Below are 23,418 nucleotides of genomic sequence, written 5' to 3' on the forward strand. Positions count from 1 at the left end.
ACCCTAAGAAATCCAAAATATTGACAACATTCTCTGCTGACATATGAAATACAATGGTTTGCATTCCTTACAATAAGAGAAACCAGATCAAAACTACACTGAGATATTACTTTTTTCCTGTAACATTTACAGAAGTCTGAATGTTTCACAAAATGCTCTTGTGGGGAGGTGGTGGAGAAACAGGAGCTCCCCCGTGTAGCTGAGGGCATGCCGTACAGCCCATGGAGCAGGACTTCATACTCAGAAAGCGACAGGTGCCTTCTTCCCTGGCCCCGAAACCTCACTTCTCAGAGTCTCCCCTAAAGATACACCTCCCAAAAATGAGGTGACAGTTATACAAGTTTATTCATTGTAGCTTCCTTATAACAACAAAAATTGGAATCAACCCAAATGTCTATCCCTGAGGAACTGGTTCTCATAAAGCTACACAGTGGAGTATAATGCAGGTTTAAAACGAAAAAAGGAAAAATAATAAATCTGTGTTCCAACTGGAGGAATTTCTAGCATATAGTGTTAAAAACTGTAAATTCAAAGAGAAGTATATATTGTATATATCCTTTATGTGAAAAAAAGTATACATACACACACATTCTTATTTTTGCAAAAAGCAAACACTAAAACAGTAAGCCAAAATTAAAGAAAATGCAAAAGAATAGGAATTAGGAATGAAAGCATACTTCTCTAAATACACTTTCTTATATAAACTTCACTTTAGAAATGTATTTTCCATACTCAAAACATAAAAACAAAATATAACGATACCAAAATATTAAAATAAGCATATGAATGAATCTATAGGCCAAGTTAATAAAATACTACAAAGAAATGAGTTATTTCAAATGTTTTAAACCAGTATTTTGGCTATACTAACTTAGTGAGACATATTCTAAAGAAAAATCAAGATGCATGAAAAAAGGTAGTAGCCTGTCAGGGACTTATATATAAAGCCCCACTTTCCTGGGACAGAAAACCTGGGAAAAGGGGAGGTTGTGAGCTCTGCTGCAGCAGACCTAAACATCCCTGCTAAGCAGCTCAAAATGGAGCAATGGAGCTCCCAGCACAGCACTTGACCTCTGATAAGACACAGACTGCCTCCTCAAGCAGCTCCCTGACCTCTGTATATCCAAAAAGATACCTCATACAGCAGAGCTCTGGCTGACATCTGGCAGGTATCCTTCTGGGACAAAACTACCAGAGGGAAGAACAGGCAGCAATCCTTGCTGTTTTGCATCCCCTGCAGGTGATTCCGAGGCAAGCAGGGTCTGGACTGGACCTCCAGCAGTCCTGCAGCAGAGGGGCCTGACTGTTAGAAGCAAAACTAAAAAACAGAAAGAAATAACTTCAACATCAACAGAAAGGACATCCATTCAGAAATGCCATCCAAAAGTAACTAACTTCAAAGACCAAAGGTAGATAAATCCACAAAGATGGGAAGAAACCAGTGCAAAAGGGATGAAATCACCAAAAACCAGAATGCCTCTCCTCTTCCAAGGGATCGCAACTCCTCACCAGCAAGAGAACAAAACTGGATGGAGAATGAGTTTGATGAATTGACAGAAGCAGGCTTCAGAAGGTGGGTAATCACAAACTTCCCTGAGTTAAAGGAACATGTTTTAACCCAATGCAAAGAAACTAAGAACCCTGAAAAAAGATTAGTCAATATGCTAACTAAAATAACCAGCTTAGAGAAAAACATAGAATTGATGAAACTGAAAAACACAGCACAAGAACTTCGTGAAGCATACACAAGTTTCAATAGCCAAATCAGTCAAGCAGAAGAAAGAATATCAGAGACTGAAGATCAACTCAGTGAAATAAAATGAGAAGGCAAGATTAGAGAAAAGAGTGAAAGAAATGAACAAACCCTCCAAGAAATATGGGATTATGTGAAAAGACCTAATCTATGTTTGATCGCTGTACCCGAATGTGACAGGGAGAATGAATCCAAGCTGGAAAACATTCTTCAGAATATAATCAGGAAAATTTCCCCAACCTAGCAAGGCAGGCCAACATTCAAATCCAGGAAATCCAGAGAACACCACAAAGATATTTCTCAAGAAGAGCAACCCCAAGGCACATAATCATCAGATTCACCAGGGTTGAAATGAAGGAAAAAATGCTAAGGGCAGCCAGAGAGAAAGGTCGGGTTACCCACAAAGGGAAGCTCATCAGACTCACAGCAGATCTCTCGGCAGAAACTCTACAAGCCAGAAGAGAGCGGGGGCCAATATTCAACATCCTTAAAGAAAAGAACTTTCAACCTGGGATTTCATATCTAGCCAAACTAAGTTTCATAAGCGAAGATAAAATCCTTTACAGACAAGCAATTGCTCAGAGATTTCATCACCACCAGGCCTACCTTACAAGAGCTCCTGAAGGAAGCACTAAACAAGGAAAGGAACAACCAGTACCAGCCACTCTGAAAACGTACCAAATGGTAAAGAACATTGACACAATGAAGAAACTGGGTCAACTAACAGGCAAAACAACTAGTATCAAAAGGACAGAATCAAATTCACGCATAACATTATTAACCTTATGTGTAAATGGGCTAAATGCCCCAATCAAAAGACACAGACTGGCAAATTGGATAAAAAGTCAAGAGCCATTGGTGTGCTGTATTCAGGAAACCCATCTCATGTGCAAAGACACATATAGACTCAAAATGAAGGAATGGATGAAGATTTACCAAGCAAATCGAGAGAAAAAAAAAGCAGGGATTGTAATCCTAGTCTCTGATAAAACAAACTTTAAATCAACAAATAGATGCAATAAAAAATGATAAAGGGGATATCAACCCCGATTCCACAGAAATACAAACTACCATCAGAGATTACTAAAAACAACCTATGCACATACACCTGTAAATCTAGAAGAAATGGATAAATTCCTGGACATTTATACCCTCCCAAGACTAAACCAGGAAGAAGTTGAACCCCTGAATAGACCAGTAACAAGGTCTGAAGTTGAGGCAGTAATTAATAGCCTACCAACCAAAAAAGTCAGGTCCAGACAGGTTCACAGCTTATTTCTACCAGATGTACAAAGAGGAGCTGGTACCACCCTTCTAAAACTATTCCAAACAATACAAAAAGAGGGAATCCAGTCCAAGTTGGTCACTTCCCTGCGCCAGAGTGAGCAGTAGCCAACATGTCACGGTGGGAGTCCTATTACAAAACTGAGGGCGATGAAGAAGCAGAAGAACAGGAAGAGGAGAACCTTGAAGCAAGTGGAGACTACAAATATTCAGGAAGAGATAGTTTGATGTTTTTGGTTGATGCTTCCAGGGCTATGTTTGAATCTCAAAGTGAAGATGAGTTGACTCCTTTTGACATGAGCATCCAGTGTATCCAAAGTGTGTACATCAGTAAGACCATAAGCAGTGATAGAGATCTCTTGGCAGTGGTGTTCTATCGTACTGAGAAAGACAAAAATTTAGTGAATTTAAAAAATATTTACGTCTTACAGGAGTTGGATAATCCAGGTGCAAAACGAATTCTAGAGCTTGACCAGTTTAAGGGGCAGCAGGGACAGAAACACTTCCAAGAGCTGATGGGCCACGGATCTGACTACTCACTCAGAGAAGTGCTGTGGGTCTGTGCCAACCTCTTTAGTGATGTCCAGTTCAAGATGAGTCATAAGAGGATCATGCTTTTCACCAATGAAGACAACCCCCACGGCAATGACAGTGCCAAAGCCAGCCTGGCCAGGACCAAAGCCGGTGATCTCCTAGATACAGGCATCTTTCTTGACTTGATGCACCTGAAGAAACCTGGGGGCTTTGACATATCGTTGTTCTACAGAGATATTATCAGCATAGCAGAGGATGAGGACCTCAGGGTTCACTTTGAGGAATCCAGCAAGCTAGAAGACCTGTTGCAGAAGGTTCGCACCAAGGAGACCAGGAAGCAAGCACTTAGCAGGTTAAAGCTGAAGCTCAACAAAGATATAGTGATCTCTGTGGTCATTTATAATCTGGTCCTGAAGGCTCTCAAGCCTCATCCAATAAAGCTCTATCAGGAAACAAATGAACCAGTGAAAACTAAGACCCGGACATTTAATACAAGTACAGGCGGTTTGCTTCTGCCTAGCGATACCAAGAGGTCGCAGATCTATGGAAGTCGTCAGATTATACTGGAGAAAGAGGAAACAGAAGAGCTAAAATGATTTGATGATCCAGATTTGATGCTCATGGGCTTCAAGCCCGTGGTAATGTTGAAGAAGCACCATTACCTGAGACCCTCCCTGTTCGTGTACCCAGAGGAGTCTCTGGTGATTGGGAGTTCAACCCTGTTCAGTGCTCTGCTCATCAAGTGTCTGGAGAAGGTGGTCGCAGCATTGTGCAGATATACACCCCGGAGGAACATCCCCCCTTATTTTGTGGCTTTGGTGCCACAGGATGAGGAGTTGGACCACCAGAAAATTCAGGTCACTCCTCCAGGCTTTCAGCTGGTCTTTTTACCATTTGCTGATGATAAAAGGAAGATGCCCTTTACTGAAAAGATCATGGCCCCTCCGGAGCAGGTGGACAAGATGAAGGCTATTGTTGAGAAGCTCCGCTTCACATACAGAAGTGACAGTTTTGAGAACCCCGTGCTGCAGCAGCACTTCGGGAACCTGGAGGCCTTGGCCTTTGATTTGATGGAGCCTGAACAAGCAGTGGACCTGACATTGCCCAAGGTTGAAGCAATGAATAAAAGACTGGGTTCCCTGGTGGATGAATTTAGGAGCTTGTTTACCCACCAGATTACAATCCTGAAGGGAAAGTTACCAAGAGAAAACACGATAATGAAGGTTCTGGAAGCAAAGGGCCCAAGGTGGAGTATTCAGAAGAAGAGCTGAAGAACCACATCAGCAAGGGCACACTGGGCAAGTTCACTGTGCCCATGCTGAAAGAGGCTTGCCGGGCATATGGGCTGAAGAGTGGGCTGAAGAAGCAGGAGCTGCTGGAAGCCCTCACCAAGCACTTCCAGGACTGACCAGAGGCCGCGCACCCAGCCGTCCTTCCACAGTGTGGCCAGGCTGCCTGGCCTTGTTCTCAACCAGTTAAAATGTGTTTCTCCTGAGCTAGAAAGAGTCTACCTGACAGAAGTCGAGGGACTCTATGTTTTAGGGGCTTTCTGTTGCCATGGTGATGGTGTAGCCCTCCGACTTTGCTGTTCCTTACTTTACTGCCTGAATAAGGAGCCCTAAGTTTGTACTAAAAAAAAAAAAAAAAAAAGAGGGAATCCTCCCTAACTCATTTTATGAGACCAACATCATCCTGATACCAAAACCAGGCAGAGACACAACCAGAAAAGAAAATTTCAGGCTAATATCCATGATGAACATTGATGCAAAAATCTTCAATAAAATACTGGCAAACTGAATGCAATGGCACATCAAAAAGCTGATCCATAACAATCAAGTAGGCTTCATCCCGGGGATGCAAGGCTGGTTCCACATACACAAATCTATAGATGTAAACCATCACATAAACAGAACCAAAAACAAAAACCACATGATTATCTTAATAGATTGCAGAGAAGGCCTTAGACAAAATTCAACAGCCCTTTATGCTAAAAACTCTCAATAAACTAGGTATTGATGGAACGTATCTCAAAATAATAAAAGCTATCTACAACAACACACAGCCAATATTATAATTATACTGAATGGGCAAAAACTAGAAGCATTTCCTTTGAAAACTGGCACTAGACAAGGGTGCCCTGTCTCACCATCCTATTCAACATAGTATTGGAAGTTCTAGACAGAGTAATTAGGCAAGAAAAAGAAATAAAGGGTATTCAATTAGGAAAATAGGAAGTCATTTGTCTCTATTTACAGATGACATGATTGTATATTTAGAAGACCCCATCATCTCGGCCCAAAATCTCCTTAAGATGATAAGCAACTTCAGCAGAGTCTCAGGATACAAAATCAATGTGCAGAAATCACAAGCATTCCTATACACCAGTAACAGACAAGCAGAGAGCCAAATCATGAATGAACTCCCATTCACAATTGCTACAAAGAAATAAAATACTTAGGAAAACAACTAACAGAGGATGTGAAGGACCTCTTCAAGGAGAACTACAAACCTCTACTCAAGGAAATAAGAGAGGACACAAACAGATGGAAAAACCTTCCATGCTCATGATTAGGAAAAATTAGTATCATGAAAATGGCCATACTGCCCAAAATAATCATAGAATCAATGTTATCCCCATCAAGCTACCATTGGCCTTCTTCATAGAACTGGAAAAAAACACCTTAAACTTCATGTGGAACCAAAAAAGAGTCCACATAGCCAAGACAATCCTAAGCTAAAAGAACAAAACTGGAGGCATACACTACCTGACTTCAAACTATACTACAAGGGTACAGTAATCAAAACAGCATGATACTGGTACCAAAACAGAGACATAGACCAATGGAACAGAACAGAGGCCTTGGAAGTAATGCCACACATCTACAACCATCTGATCTTTGACAAACCTGACAAAACAAGCAATGGGGAAAGGATTCCCTGTTTAATAAATGGTGTTGGGAAAAATGGCTAGATATGTGCAGAAAGCAGAAACTAGACCCCTTCCTGACACCTTGCACTAAAATTAACTCCAGATGGATTAAAGATTTAAACATAAGACCTAACACCATAAAAACCTTTGAAGAAAGAAAGAAAAGAAAAATGGAGATGCAAAGAAGATCTTACACTTTAGTAGTCAATTTTGTAGTTGTAAAATTAATAATATTACTGATCATTTTGCTACTTGCCTATATAGGGTGTGTAGGATGGTGGAAATAAGTAATTATGTTAATGTTGTTAGGAACCAAAGTTAGCAGTATAAAATGAAGGCATTACAAGTATAAGATGAAAGAAGATAAGTAAAAAGCTCATTATTTTTATTCAAGTTTAACTTGGGATGAGCTCATGATTTTTTTTCAAAACTGTATTTTGTATGGATGTCCTCTAAAAAGATATGGAAAAAATGACAACCCAACTGCAATGAATATGCCAAGAGTCCTGATTGTCAAGTGCAGATACCCCTCACTACTGAGAGAGGGCTCCTTGGAGGAATGGCGGGTTCCCAGGCCAGGGGAGGGAATACACAGGCTGAGCCTAGAGCACCTTTTGTCCGGAAAGCAAAGAGGCTCCCAAGGACTCATAGATCACATTCAAAGAAAACCAAAGCCAACACAAAGGGACTTTGGCCAAAGATGAGGCAATGTTATTTAAAAAGATAATGACTTAATTGATTGAAACACATTAAATATATTTTGAAAGTACATTCAAGTTACTATTAATAAATAAAAGACGCCAAGCATGGTGGTTCATGCCTATAATCCCAGCACTTTGGGAGGCTGAGGTGGGTGGATTGCTTGAGTCCAGGAGTTTGAGACCAGCCTGGACAACATAGCCGAACCCTGTTTCTACAAGAAGTACAAAATTAGCCAGTCATGGTGGCGCACGCTGGTAGTCCCAGCTCTTCAGGAGGGTGAGGTAGAAGGATCACTTGAGCCTAAGAGGCAGAGGTTGCAATGAGCTGAGCTTGTACCACTGCACTCCAGCCTGGGCAACAGAGCCAGACCCTTTCTCAAATAAATAAATAAATAAACAAATGTCAATGATTAAACGAGGAAAATCCCAAAAGAGAGGAAGAGGGGCCCTTATTTAACATTTTGGAATTAACTAGAATGTCAACTTTTTACTCTGAAAGTTGGCAATTAAAAGTTAAGAAGTAAGCATTTATTTTGCCTTTCCTATAAGCACTGAATGCAGGGTAACCAAATTTCCCAGTTGACGAGGGGAAGTTCTTATTAAAAAAGAATTTCAGCCAATAAATCTGAAAAGAATAATAGAGTTAGAAACATCATCATTTTAAAATGCCAAATAAAATAATGGATTTAGCAGGGATCATTAAATGGATGAAGCCATTTGATGAAAGATTAATGAGAAACCTTACGATGTAAAGATCAGACTCTCTCAGACCCATGAAAAGTGAGACAAGATGTCATATGTCTCCTAAAATAATGCACTACGAAGGAGATCTCAGCATGTCTTCTCCAGAAAAATAACAAAAATAAATTGAGTTACATTTTGCCACAAAGGATCAAGCAGAAAATCCTAAAATATGGGATTTCTAAAAGATAATCGGTCTCATTTCTCTTCTGAAGAACATAAGACTAGAATGACATATAGCTGGAATATACTTCTTAAGGAGGAAGGGAGAGGAAGGGATGGGAAATGAGTGACACAATTGTGGTGAAGGTATTCGTAATAGTTGAAGCTCTGTGATGGCTATATGGGGGCTCATCACACTAACCTTTCTGCTTTTGTTTGGTTTCAAGTCTTAAAAAGTGAAGAAAATGTTTTGTTGTACGGAATGTAGAAATCTTGGAGCAATTTGCTCAACCATCCACAGTACACTTGGAGGTAGCAGGCTGACTGGCAAGGAAGTCAGGGCCGGAAGTCACTAAGCTGGCTACTAGTTTCAGCTGAAAATCCTAAGCATAGAAGTTACTATTTGAAGTTGAAATTACTATTTGAAGAAAATTAACAAGAAAGATGAACAAATTAAAACAGCTCTCCTAAGAACCAAAACTTCATAGACCTAAAAAAAGAAGTTACCTTTATCTTGAAAAATAAAACTAAGCGATGTGAAAATGGTTTTGTTTTTTATATTTAATAAGACCTGGTTTCAACTTACACCATGCACTGATTCCTAGAACAAAGAATTACACACGGATGGGGGTTAAAGTATCATCTTGCCTGCAGATTATATAGCGGCATGGCAGACTTTCACAGCATGCTCATAAAGAGTTATTTAAACAAGTTTCACCAGCTCTTCCAAAAACACTTCTTACTCAGTTCTCTTCAAATCATTTTCTCTATGATGAGCTACCATGACATTAATCATCATTTTTGGGTTTTTTCCTTCAATTATATGGTCTTCATACACTGATATTCATTTTTCTTGCTTGTGATATATAGTCCCCCAGCATCAGCAACATCAGTTTCATCAGCTTCATGAAATTCTCCATCTTTTCATCTGCATTTTGTAATCACTTTGCATTGAAATGCCATTCAAAAAAAACAGACTTTCCAGGAGATACTACCAAGATAGTGTTAATCAGGGAGGCATGATTGAAGGAGCTAACTGTGTAAGTGGTCAATTTATTGACAATATTTTACTTTTCTGTGGAGTGCTATAATTATAATGCCTTGGATAATGAATATTCAGAAAATGAGCCCTCCTGAATAATCAAAGCAATAGTGTGCAATCTCTCCACCTCGGGGAGGTAGTGAATCACTGAGGAGCTTTATGAAGTGATTTTGGGAGAGAGAAAGGAAGGCTAGGTATTGTTCAAGGAAACTCCTCAAATAATTGTGACTAGCACCTCTTCCCATGAGAACCACTGAGGAAGATGGGGCGCATACTCTGGGAGCTCGAGTTGATTGGATCAGAGCTCATGCTGCATTTTCACAGAGAAAGCAGCACATGAGTTGGTAGTTTGCAAGCAGAGAACGGAGGCAGAGAGAGTCCAAGAAAGGCGTGACCATGACGTAGAAAAGTGAGGAATTGATTGAGAAAACATAAGTTGTGTGGCGTCATGAGAGCACAGGATATATACCAGGGTACAGTCAAACAGGAGGCTGGGGAGGCAGACCAACGCAGCCCACAGGCCATCTAGGGAGACAGAATGAGGAGTCTGGAATTCATAGACAGGTGACGGGAAATCAGTGAGGGTTTTTGAGAAGAAAGTGGCCTGTCATTCACTCTGCAGAAAGATGGTCACTCAGCAGAATCTGGGGGACAAGTGGGCTGGAAAAGCAAGTGATGAGGACGGAGCCCACATCGGGAGGGTTTTTAGGTAGACGGGGCCCATTCTGCCTACCCTAGGTTTAGGTGGGAAGCTGGAAGCTGAGCCATCATCCAGGAGGTATGACCTAAGGAACTTTAGAGAAACCACCTTAAATCTCAGTCTGTCCTGGCAGCTACAACAAATCACCGTGGTCAGGGTGGCTTCAACAATAGACATTTATTTCTCACAGTTTTTCAAGGCTGGAGAGTCCATGGTATTGAGAAACTCCGTGTCTGCTAAGGGCCCACTTGTGGTTTACAGGCAGCCTTCTCGCTATATCCTTGCATGGAGGAGAGCAGAGAGAGAGGAAGCAGGCTCCCTGCTATCTGCTTTTTATAAGGACAGTCATCCCATCCATGGGGGTCCTTCCTCATGTCCTGACCACCTCCTAATACCATGAGGTTCTTAGTGTTTTAACATATGAATTTTAAAAGGGCACATTCAGTCCACAACATGCCCTTCCAAAAAATGTTTTGCCTCTGATCCTGACAATAGTGCTGCTCATTTTTACACGACTCGGTCCTTCTGAGGTTCAAGGCCTCTTCTGAGACGCATGTTCTGTTTGACTGGGGAAGAACGCCAGTGGCAAAGATCTGCCTTATTTTCACTGCTTTATCGCCTGGACTAGGTAGATGCCCTGCAAACATTTTCTTGGGACAGAAGACAAGGGGAAGGGATTTTTTTTCTTTTATCAGAGGATGAAATCAATGTCATGGAAAACTTGGGGTCATTGGGAGTCAGTTTGAGAGCTTCAGCTGGCTAAAGGGAAGAGAGGACTGTCACCAGAGTCCCCAAGGGATGGGAGAGAACAGCCCAGAAGAAAGGACCTGAAGAGAAGTTCCATCTATTTCACAGTCATACTTAGAGCCAGCATCTCTACCCTCTATTTTCTTTCATTTCTCATTCCTGGATATTGACCGTAGGACAGGAAGGTAAAGCAGAACTGGAAATACTTGTCTGGTGATTTCTTCACAGAAGAATGGATTCTGAGTGCAAATCCTGGTGTTAATATTGGCATTCCAGCCTTGTTTTTATTTTTAAATGAATTAGTGAGGCATAACAGTACTTTAAAAACTAAAATCATGCTTTAAAGACTTTACATGTATTTACCTTTGGATTTTCCAACTATTGTAATGGGCTGAATTGTATTCAGTATAAAACAAAGCATGAAATCTATGGGGAAATAAATCTCTTTGAATATATTTTCCCGTGTCTGACAATAACCACTGTCACACTTTCATCTGCAGGGCAGAAGTTTGCATAGAACAGCATAAGATAAAGCAAATTCAGGTTAATTTTCAAAGGCAGTCTTTTTATTCAAAGACGGGTGTTTCTCCACCTTTTCTCTGATTCACTGGCCTAATTCTATGCCTGTACATATAAAGCAAAAAATAAGGTAATATTCTAGATAGCTCAAACGAAAACTAACTTTTTGCCTCCATTATTCTCTTTAATTTCCAGGGAAAAAACTTTAAGGGGCAGGTTTTGTGGGCATTCACCACACTTGTTCAGTAGACCGTGTGTGTAAATGATACGAGTACTACTAAACGTCCTCTAGCCATGGTCATTCTTTCCGCTGTTGGGTAATCTTAGTGGGAAAGTCTTCAGGAAACAATGCAGGGAAAGCAGAGCCCTTCTCACTGCTTTAGTCAAAAGATTGCCAGCTCCTACCTGGGAGCAGCACAGCCACGTATTAAAACAAGCATCTGTCTGCTGTGGGTTAGGTTGGGGCTTGGAAGCTCGTGACCCAAAAGCAACAGGTGGCCAAGTGGCACCGACAGGAACAACCAGGATGGCTACTGCACAGTTCATGGGGCATGACCTTGCCTCCATCGGAGCTGTGCCCTTAATGAATTCAGTGTTTTCTTTTTCCTAGGAACTCCTTCTTGCCACTGCACCCCACCACACACACAGACACAGGAGTGCACACACAGGCATGAGCACACCGCTCTCAAGCCCACAGGTGGGTGCATTCTAAGTCTCATTGTCACTGAGCTTATTTTCAACTAAGTCCTTCATCAGTGGTCTTCCAGCTTCAGTGCAAGTCCTTAAAAACCTTGATGTCTTGGTCCAGCTTCAGATGCTGATTCAGACCTTAGCGGATTCTATGTAGGAGTCATGGGCTACTCAGTGGGAGCCTATACCCACTCATTATTCTTGAGGCTGGGAACCACCAGTGGCTCCTCCAGTCACTCCTTTCAGGGATTGATCTCTTTGACTAACCCCCATGTATACGTCACAGCATTATTGAAATCAGCCCAACCCAAAATGCCCTGTGGCTTTAGTGAAAAATCTATCTAGTCTAGCGTGTGATGACAGATAGAACATTGTTTTTATATACAGAAAAAGAACCCTGATATCCCCACCAGGGATATGTGCACGTTCAGAGGATGGAAGGGGTAGAACTTTCCCTCATCAAATCTCTGTCTATCTCCAAAAGGGCTGCCCAGAGCAAAAACCGTTCCCGGAAATAATCCTGACCCCGCACCTGCTCACCTCAGAGCAGCTTCAGAGAGACAGATGAGGAGGACACCATGGGCCATCACGTCCCTCGCCGTACACCCTCACCCCAGCCCTATCCACCCAAGCAAAGGAGTCATCGGGGGTTAAAGGTGTCTTGTTTACATATTGGTCCAGGGTTGTCATTCTGCAAATAGCATTTTATGTCTTTGTGAATTTCTGCATCAGCCTAACATAGCATGCTATCTAAAAAGACATCAGAATAGCTCCATTCTTTGTTGATAGGATTAAAAAATAAGGATAGAGCATCCTTTGGTGAAAGACCGCATGGCGGAGGGGGGAGTGTTCATCTTTGCTTGGACTTTAATTGACTCTGTGGCTTTAGGTTAATCATTTCACCTCTCTGGATCTTCACCTTTAAAATAAAGACACTGAGTACCAATCCAGCGTCACATTAATAACACCCAGAAGGAGACAAAAAGGACCTAGAATGTGTAAAACCAGGCAGAGTTGTGAGGATATAGGGCTTGATAGCAAAACTGAAGACATTTATATTTAAAATGATAAAGCCAAATAAAACCTGTTGACAAATTCATTGCAAGATCAGCCACTATGACCATTTCCCTAGAGAGTTTTTAAGATTCTTGTTGCTTTCAAATATTATCATCTGAAAAAATAACGTTTTAGTACACGTGGAACTCTATAGAAACCATATGCTTTTCTGCAAAAGTTTCAGCGTCTGTTGAATTTCATAATATTCCAAATTAAAAAGTTTAATAGTATTCATCATGGCAATATTTTATTACACCAGAGCGCTGTATATTTCATTCCTCTGAGTACTTCCAAGGAGGATTTTCTGGAAGTAGTGAGTGTTGTTCTCTAGGTTTACCACAAGGGAAGAGATTTATTTCGAGTGGAATTGGAGCCTCTTTTCCAACACTGACTTCCCAGCAGGGAGTTTGGGCTTTCTACAATATTTGTCCCAACAGGACTGCATGGCAGAGCCACCCACCCTCTCCAGGCCTAGCAGTTTCTACACTCATTATGTCCCCATATACAGAAGACGAATGTCTACCATGGGGAGGCAGAAGGAAGCACAGGAAAAGATAATTCAGCCTGGAGTACTGCCAACGCTTCCATTCACTCTTTCTGGAATGAGCCAGTAGCTGAACAATAGTTTTGTGAGCTAACTTCTTCCCAATGATAGCTCAGAGGTTACAATTACTGTGTGAGCAGAATAGTCCCCATAATCTTGATTTCTACCTGATTTCATTAAACCTTTCTTGCTATTTCTATCAGTCATTTAACATGCATGTTCCTATTCCCATCCCTACCCACAGAATTTGTAGAAGTGCAGTAGAGACCTTGGGTTCTTGGAATAAGGGCACAGACAGGAATCTGAGTCTGTCATCCCACGTGGACTCAGCAAGGAAACTGCTCACAGCTCTGAGATGGGCACTCATGCCAATGCAGCCATCGGGAGGGCAGCCTGGCTGGTTGACCACAAGAATGAGACCAAAGGCTCTGTCGGATCTTTATTCTGCATAGAAGGGCTGGGCAAAGTAAGTTAACCCAAGAACAGAAGAGAAGAGGGGAGCAGTCAGAGGTGGGCACAGGAGTCCAACGTGGAGACTTGGTGAGGCTATGAGATTACGGGAAACAGACCTCCAGGACAGGAGTAGCCCTGCTCACCCACACCTTGGAAGGGAGAATCAAGGAGCTTCAGTGTCCTCAGGTTCCGCCCCTCGGGTTTCTCCTACTGCCCCAACATGCTTAGTTGCTCTTCCTTAAAAACTCACACACAAGGGCAGCTCCGATGCATTCATTCCTTTGTCTTTCCCAGCATAGTTTGGACAGGTGGAAATCTCAAAACACCTATAAAAACTAAAGGAGAATGAAGAGAACTTCGCATCAGTGAACACAACCAACATCTAATTCCGCCTTCCAAATGGCAGGTTTCAGAGCCCAAGGAAACCAACAGAGGTAGCAACATCTCTGCTGGATCTGAGATCCTCTAGTCTGTGACGGGTGCCCCTTCTAAGATTCGCATGGCATCCCTCTGTCATCGGACTCCCCGTCCCCTAGAAATGTTCTGCCTAAATATTATGTCTCTTCTCTAAGAAAGGCTGAAAAACATCTAGTTCAGACCTAGATCCCCACACCTCCCCAGTTCTGGTGTCTGGGGTCCTGACATGGACCCCCTGAGGCTAGGAATCGCTAGACCACACGGAGAAGCACCTAGCTGTGCAAGAACCCAAGTCTCTGTGGGATCATTTTCTCTTTGAGGCTGACAGTGAGAGGAGGAGTCCCCATGGGGTGGTAACAAGGGAGTCAGAGTTGCTTGAGGAGAGGATGGCAGAGAGACAGCCTGAGCAAGGACAGCTGAGTCAGCTGTTCCCCATGCTTCCAAATCCAATGGTCTAATCTAAACCCAAAAGGTCTCCATTCCAACAGTGAATGAAAAGCTCTAGAATACTACACATGGAGTGAGCAATGGGCTACTGAATAACACACACCCAGATGTAGTCACAGACTGCTTCTAAAATCTGGGGTGGTCATGCCTTGCCTTCCCTCTTCCATGTTGTGTTCACAAGATTGCCCGCCTGTCTGCTGCCCTGTTTTGTGAGAAACAATACTCCCTCTCCAGGAGGACCACTGAAGGCCTCAGTATCATGGACATGCTCAGAGAATTTGAGTCATATCTTAAAGGCAGACACAGTGGGAGAAGCCACAAGCAGATGAGGCATCAACTCAGCCATACACACTTAGCACTCGGCTCACAGGTACACGCTGCTCATGCTGTTCCTTATGGATGGTGTACCTGCCAGGTCAAGTGCAGGTGCCTGCCCCAGGGAAAGCACGGTGTCTGGGTCAGTAACCTGGAGACACACGGGCGCCAGCATTTGCACACTGACTCCCTGCTTTGGAACTGCAGACATGAGTCTGATGCTTTGTGCTTCACTTGCTCCACCTGCAACCTGAGAGGACATGCTGGCCAGCTGGCATTTGTTGTGGCAGTCCTAAAGACAGCTCTCTTTGTGAGTGAAATGGTCCATTTCCTGCCATCTGGTATCCCAGAGTACAGAGGGAGTAGGAGGCATGCTGGTTATCATGAATCTTCACAAAAGGAAAGGAGAGTGAGCCTACGTGAGTGAGTCAGGTCCTGGAAGTTCACTAAAGCAGCCTCCTTGCACCAGCTAAGGCTGAGGACAAAGGGATGGACACAGTCACTCACCTCTCCACTCCGCTAGTGGACCTGTGGGAGGGCTGTCCATAGCTGTGGCTGTAACTCCAGCCGAGGCTCCCACAACTGGGGTGCCCTGTCCACTCACAACCTCTGCTCTTCTACCTGCAGAACCTCCCCAAGGATTAGCGTGACCCACATTCCACACACGAGCAAGCTGAAGCTCAGCAAAGGCAGGCTGCTTGCCAACAGCCTCAGCACTAAGGGGACAAGTCAGGATTCAAGCCTGGGTCCATCTTGGGCCAAAGGCCAGGTCTTCTCCATGAGGGCAGCCGTTCACAAGCGTTTTGTGATCAGGATCCTCTTTTCACTCAAAGATCACTGAAGGACCTGAAAAGACCTTTGTTTGTATTGGTTACACCTGTCAATTACCATTATGATATGATGATGTCATATCTCATATAATATTACCATATTAGAAATCAAAACAGAAAATTTAAATACATTTATTAATTCATTTGAAATTAACAATGATAAAATTAGCATTGAATGTTAACTAAAGTAAACTACCTTATGAAAAATAGCCTGAGTATTGAAACAAAAAAATTAATGAGAAAGACATCATTTTGTATTTTTGTGAATCTTTTTCACATCTGCCTAATAGTAGACGATTCTTGTGTCTCCTTCTGTTTTCAGTCTGTTGCAATAGCACTAGGTAGCCTCTAGGAAACTCCAGTCAATAAGTCATGGGAAAATGTCTTAGAATTATTATGAGAACAGTTTCTACTTCAAATACCCTTGGGAAGGGTATGAGGACTTCAGTGGTCTCCTGACCACACTTTGGGAACTAGTGCACCAGGGTACCTGCCCCTGTGTGGAGGGTAGAGGTTGGAACTGCCCTGTGCTGGCTCCTGGCTGTGTTTGCGCTGGAGCCACCTTCACTCATGCAGACCACACACTTAGATACTTAGAACACAAACTACTGTGCAAATAGGTCTTAGTAACATTGCTTTAACAAACTCAGGCTTGAGGTTTCCTTCAAGGATAAGACACTTTCTCACTGGCCAATGTGGGCCCAAAAGAGTAACCCTGTCATTCCTATGGTGCTCACAAGGCCACACTTCTTAGAAAGCAGGGTTAGCATCCTCTGGGAGGCCATATGCACATCCTTCCCTACCAGAACTGACCCAGCCATAATAAGCTCCATCCATTTCTGCACTTGTATACAAAATGATGAGAGACTTTTACTATGATTCAAAGTGTTGCTGTAATTTTCACTGTGAAAATATGGACCAGTGCATGTCATGGGGAAAAACCATGGGCACATCCTCCTTTGTCTTGATCAGGGTTAAGGAGAGTGGGGGTAGCATTCAGGATAATGCCCATCAGAGTGAATCTTCCAGCAAGGGAAGCAGATAAGGACCAGGGGCAGGTTCACAAGCTGAAGCCGGATGATTGGATATGAGAACCTGGCAGGGAAAACACGGCAAAATGGAAGGGAGAATGGGCCCAGAGACCTGCCTGAGTGGGATGTGGAGCCAAAGTGGAGAAAACAGACCTCTGCCAGCTCCACCCAGGTCGGGAGCATCACAAATCAGAATCAGAAAGGGCAGGGGTTTGGTTCCCATCGTAACACTTCACAGCCACGAGAGGCATCTCATGTCACTGCAGTCCCGGTTGTAGGTCTCTTCACCTAGACACCATTCCGTCCCTGCAGAATCTAACCTCCTGTCTCTAACAGAGCACTTGGACCTATTCCACTTCATCAGTAATTCAATTAAATGTTGTTGATTTTAAAAAATAACGTATCGTATCAGCTTCAAGCATCTGCAGATGGCTAGGTACACCTTTGTTGAACCAGTTTTCATTAACCACAAATTTTGCCTTTAGGGTGAAAAAGGATCTCTTATCAGTAGAGTTCTTGGGCTTTTAAGTAGTTTTCCTAACATTTTTCTATTTTCAAACTTCAAGTAGAAGTTTGAAAGAAGAAGATCCTTCTGTGAGAAAGATCTATAATTGAAGTAAGATAAGTGAATTAGAAATAACTTTTTCAAACTGTTTTTTTAGGCACCTGTCAGTAAAGGGCAAATAAAAATAAATAGACTTACCTTTAGAAAAAAGGTAACCATTATCCTTTTGGCAGTCAGCCATCACTTTATGGCCACCAATTAAGCAATTAAAAGGTTGCAGTTCCATTTGTCTCACCGTATTAATCACTCAAGTCTGTATTGAGTGTCCACTGTAAGCAAAGCTGGGGAAAGCAAGCTGCTTGTGAGACAGTTTAACGTTCCAGTCTTCGGAGGGTTCAAAACATGCTGTCAGAGCTTCCACTAGCCTTTCCCCACCAACTTTCTTGTCTCTTCTTCCTCTTTTTCTTTTCTACCTTCTCTCCTTCATTTATTCAACAAACGTTTCATAAGTGACTTCAGGAGTGAGCAACAATTATCTACTTCATAAAAAGCTTTGTGGGTTCACTGCTGAGACCTGGCAAGTATCACTTCCCAGAAGCTTACAGAACGCCAGGGCACACCAGGCTGCACCCCTTCCTACCTGACCCAAGATCGACCCTGCATCACTCACTCTTCTCAGGCCTCTTTCTGCCCTCAACCTGCCTGCTGCAGCCTTGGAGAAAGAGAAGAGCAGAGGGAAGGCCCAGGAGTAGTTTCTGAAAGCATCTACACGTGTGTGTACATGTGGTTTTTTTATACCTTGAACTCTGTTTTACAGTGTCCTCAGAGTAGGCAAAATATGAACGCTGTTTCTCTTGGTATCTGTTAACATTAGGAGGGAAAAACATGTATGTATGGAGATAGACTAGATAGATGGGTAAATAGATAGGAAAAACAGGTAGGTAGCTAGGTAGATGATAGATAGATAGATGATAGATAGACAGATAGATAGATAGATAGATAGATAGAAGATAGATAGTTAGAGATAGACAATAGGTAGATACTCACAAGACACATAAAGTCACTGAATTTTATAATAAAAATTATTAGAGCACAGTTCCTTCCTTCCTTGATTATGGACAAGGAAATTAATCCGAAGGCTCATTTAGCAACCATGACCAGCAGCAACCCTTGTCAAAAGCCCCCTGTATGTGGAATGCCAACTGCACTTTGTGTTTTGGGGGGCAGTGGTAGCATCATTTCCCCAGGAGCTTCCAGTCTGAAGAAAGAACAAGCAAACGTCCATTTCCATGCTCACTACAGAAAAGCCCTTGTGTCCATTCATCTTGCTAACCCACTTGTTATTTTAATTTCTGTGATCTATACATAATACGTCCAACAGTTCACGTGCCTGAATCTGCTGAATCCGAGCACGCCCTGTTTCTCAATAGTAAGGCTTTGACCAAAGCTCTGAATTTATACTGCTCTAGATTCCTGCTTGTCTTGCTGGCTGCTTTTTGTAGAAAATCAAAGGAAAATAGATATCTAGGGGCCAGGAGAACCACAGTAACTCTTGCCAAGGCATTCACCTGTCCATCATGGTGGAGGTACAGAGTGTGTTTAGATTCCACTTCGCCCGCTGGGTTTATTAATGGGAACTCCTGCCTGACAAAGCGACAAGCCCAGATTATGTCTTTGATGCTGCGTTGGGCTGTGGCTTTATGTGATTTGACATCTTTGCAAAATGCCTGTCTTGCCACAACGAAAAAAATGTCTGGTACAATTTGTGCAACTTGATGCCTTAATACACCAGATGATTTAGACATTCTTTTCAAGTGTTTCTCTGCTTCATGGGAATGAAGAGCAATTTGCCTGGGACACCAGTGCTAACCCAGCTCTCTTCACACTCATTGGGCCAGAGGAGAAACCCTCACATTTTCTGTGGAAGTCAAGCCATCAGAATTGTCACAGTCGAATTGGACACATGTAGCAAAGAATCAGGCCTGGCAGCCTGGATGGGCAAGCTGAGAGGGGCCAGAGAGAGGACATGGAAATCTAATAGCAGCAGACAGGAGAGCTGCCACCCACACTGGGGTTTGCTCTCTGGAAAGCTTAAATTATAGTGATGTTGGCAGCTGACAGCATAGCTGCCGCCTTTCCTTGTTTGCTCCCTGAAGACTTCAAAAGTCTCATCACCTTGTTTATGGTGAGGAGAACTGAGAGACACCAGCAGGTCAATCACCTCTTGGCTTCCAAGATTCTATCAGTGCAGAGAAACAGCCTAACAGAGAACAACACCGAAACTTGTCACATGTACAGCACTTGACTCTGAGCAGCGATCAGGAGTCTGCAGATCCCGCTGATGGAGCATGCTCTTGAAACTCTGCAATTCCCAGATTTCTTTGATTTTGAAATTTCTTCACTTCCCTTTGATAGTCCAGACTCCAGGAGTCTAGAGAAAGAAGTGAGTTTAGAACACACTTAGCCCAAAATGGTATGACCTTACCAAAACAGAGTCATTTGACCACAATCATTTCACTGCTGCCACTTCAGTGTTCAGAGGTCTCTGTTACAGGAGAATGTGTGTAATGGAAATAGGCCCCGAGGCGTCGCGGCTGACTTTCTTCTCTGTAAGTGAGCTCTTCCACCCACATGCAGAACGGACCAGCATCTGGACCTCACAGCAGTGGGCATCCTCGGTGCCATGTGATTCTGAACCATCGGTAAAACACATGTAGATGATGTAGTCTCAGCCAATTTGCGAATGATCCATTGACCCTGGTCAATGATGAGATGTCTCTGTTCCTCCTCAGCCTCTGAGTGTATGACATCTGATCTGAGCCATGGCCTTTGGATAGAAGTGATTTGACAGTAAAAAGACTTGTAAAATTTAATATGATAATGAAGGCAATCAGGGAATTAATGGGGAAATTTAACTTTGATTGATCTATATGGTGCAGTGATTGAAGCCTAAGTGCTCCCTAGTTGCATCTTTTCTTCCAGCCTCTCCATTTCGTATCAGAGATAATGGTTAAAAGATTAGTAGGTGGTCCCTACCACCTATCCGCATTACCTGTGCTCAGGACTATACTCAAAGCACCTTATCCAGTCCTCATAGCACCTCTACGAGGTAGCTGCTATCACTGTCTCGTTGCACAGATGAGACAGGGCCTCACAAGGGTTAAGTGCCCTGCCCACAATCCCTTACATCGTGTATATAAATATATACATGCAACTGGCAGAAAGGCCCAGGTCTGCCTGGCCCCAGAACCAAGGTCTTACCTACTTTCTCTTCTCCTGCCAAAGAAGCTTCATGTGGATGTCAGCATGTGTGCCAACAAGCACTTGATCCCAGTTCTTTCTTTTGTGAGAGCTGTGATGTAGGGAAAATTGTTTAATGCTTCTGAGACTCGTTTGCCCCAGCTGTAAATTAGGACAATAACACATACCCCTCTTTGGCCTTTTGGCTACAAATGTCTAATATGTTATCTGATGCATATGAATCACTCAATGTGTCCCACGGGAATGAGTGAGAGAATGAATGAGAAAGTGAGACCCTCCTGCCTTTTACTTCCTTAGAGAGTCAGTAAATACAAAAGGCAGGAAGACAGCGAATTATTATCAGCTAACATATTCAATAAGTTCGTGCTTGGAACCATCCATAGCTTATAGGAGTTCTTAGTAGAAAAGGATTCACATGTGTTTGTCCTTGTCACCCATGTCTAAATCCTGGAGCCAGGAAATCAGAAAGATGGCCAAGAACAGTGATCCTTCTCTGAGTTTCTCCAGCCAGCAAATCCCATCATGGCTCATCAGGGGCTTCTGTGGAGTCCTAAGGTGACTGCAGAACTCCAAGTGAACAATCTCAAAATCACAGGGAGCCTGGGGTGCCAGAGAGGTAGCCTCCCAACAAAAGCCATGGCCAGAAAGAATCCGGGGCCAGCCTTGCATGGAGAGGACTTGGGTTTTTCAAATGCAGCGGAGCAGAGTGGGAACTTGTCAGGTCTCAAGCGGAGCTGGCATACTCATCCCCAGAAATCGCCACCCCGAGGAGGGAGAAGAAGGAACTCCAAGTGTTTGATTATGGAGTTACTGTGGTCACTAAAGCAATTTTCAGCATCCTTCTTGAGAATTATGCACTTAGACGAGTTTCAGTGTCTCCAAGACTCGCTGTCCACACTGCTCTTGCTGGAGCCGTGAACCTGTCTGTTGCACGCTCCTGGGCCTGATGAGCTGAGAGGCAGCTCCATGGAGTGAGCAGAGCGGGCCCTCGGGTCAGATGCCCTGGGCTCAACACTGGCTCCACCACACTCCTTCCCACTGACACCAGGGAAGTTTCTGAGCCTCTCCAGGGTTCTTGTGAGGACTAAGTAAGATCACATCTGTGGAGCACCAGGCACCAGAAGGTGCTCACGGAAAAGACCATTCCTAAGAAGATCAAGCACTGCAAAGGCTGCTTTCTTCTTATTAAATATTTCAGTTAAGTGGTTTCATTGAATTTTGTTCCATATGAGGATTTTTGCTTTTATTTTTGCTTTTACACTTTCAGAAGGGAGTCTAATTGTATTCATTCTTTCATGGGAGACAAAACACAGGCCAAGAAAGGCCTTAAAAAGACCATGAAACTAGGGCAACGGATTTCATTTCATGATGTATTTATTGCAAGTCCGTGTGCCACTAACCTGCAGATGTGATCCTACTTTCAAAGGCGCCCGCCTCTTTCCTCGTCAGTGAGTGAAGACAGGTGGGGCAGCATCCCAGTGCTGCTGCAATGCCTGTCCCCAAGTGTACCTATCCCTTCAGTAAGCCCCTATCACATAGGGAAGGAGCAGGCAATTAGTAAGACAAAGGGATGAGCAGTTACATAAGAGCCTTCAGGGAAGGTGAAACAATTTTGAATGCCAAGTATATACCACAGCTCATTCATCCTCCTAACGACCCTTGCAAGTTAGGATGATCATCCTGATTTTTCTTCCAGTAGGATTGTTGCCCAGAGTTTGCCCAAATGTACATTGCTAGGAAGTGGCAGACCCGGAACAAACAGGGAACAAAAGACAAAGTATGGCTCAATCAAAACAACGCTGGCTCAGAAGTTAGGAGTCCTGGTGCTACTCACTAATTCTGGATCATATCTCAAGGTGCGGCCCAGGGAACTGTGGCAGGATAAGGAAGACTAGGTGTGGGGGCAGGACCCAGAAACAGCCCCCGAGTGGCGTGGTGCAGGTCCCAAAGGAACAGACACAACCCAGAGGGGCTGGACGTCCAAACTGTCAGGCAAAAGGCTTCCGGACTCTGTGGACACAATGATCCTGGAAAATCCTGAGGTCTCCTGGCAGGTGGCAAAGGTTGGCGACTGGGCAAGAGCAATCAAAACTTGCAGCCTACTGGAAGGTGGAGGGACCCCAGGCTCCAAGATGGAACCACAGCACCAGGAGGGGACGGAGCAAGGGTCCAGGAGGCTCTAGTGTCTAGGAAGAACTAAGATGTGGACGTAGGACCATGAGGCCCAGAAACAAGGCAGACACGTGGTTGCCAAACCAGGGAGTACTGGAGACCACTTCTCAGGAATCAAGCCGGAGCTGTGTGTCAACCCTGTGTTGGAGACGCGTGGCAGGCTGGCAGGCAGCAAGGGGGACCTGCCTGCTCTGGTTCTACACTAGAGTTTCTTAAATCCCTCCTGTCCAAGACAAGTTTCACCTGAAGGAGTGGGACTGACCTTGTGGGTGGCAAGGAGAAACTTCAACTGTGGAAGCTGTGGGCTTTTACAGGGACATCCAGACATTTTTGACCCCAGGTCTTTGGGTAAATGATTTAACCAGGTCTTCGGTCAGTAAAGGAAGAGGCAGAATGTGATGATTTCAGTGGCAGCTTGTTGTAAGAATCTGTGAGTGGTATAAATCAACAGGCATAGGACTGAAATGGGATTTGCCTGCAGAGGTCAGTGGAACATGAAAACATGAAACAGTTCTTTTCTTTCTTTCTTTTTTTCTTTCTTTCTTTCTTTCTCTTTATTTTTTTCTTTCTTCCTCTTTCTTTCTT

The 23,418-nt window shown here is 43.4% G+C and overlaps 1 protein-coding gene and 1 pseudogene across 4 annotated transcripts in view; both read left to right on the plus strand.

Moving 5' to 3' along the window:
* Positions 1 to 23,418, plus strand: part of XKR4 (XK related 4) — a 440,936-nt gene that overhangs the window by 280,266 nt on the left and 137,252 nt on the right. The window lies entirely within an intron of this gene.
* LOC128929896 (X-ray repair cross-complementing protein 6 pseudogene) lies at positions 1,576 to 15,985 on the plus strand (annotated as a pseudogene). The gene has a single exon (XR_013527834.1). The product of XR_013527834.1 is annotated as an X-ray repair cross-complementing protein 6 pseudogene (transcript).

This window comes from Callithrix jacchus, chromosome 16 (assembly GCF_049354715.1).
Source record: "Callithrix jacchus isolate 240 chromosome 16, calJac240_pri, whole genome shotgun sequence".
In the NCBI taxonomy this organism is placed as follows: domain Eukaryota; kingdom Metazoa; phylum Chordata; class Mammalia; order Primates; family Cebidae; genus Callithrix; species Callithrix jacchus.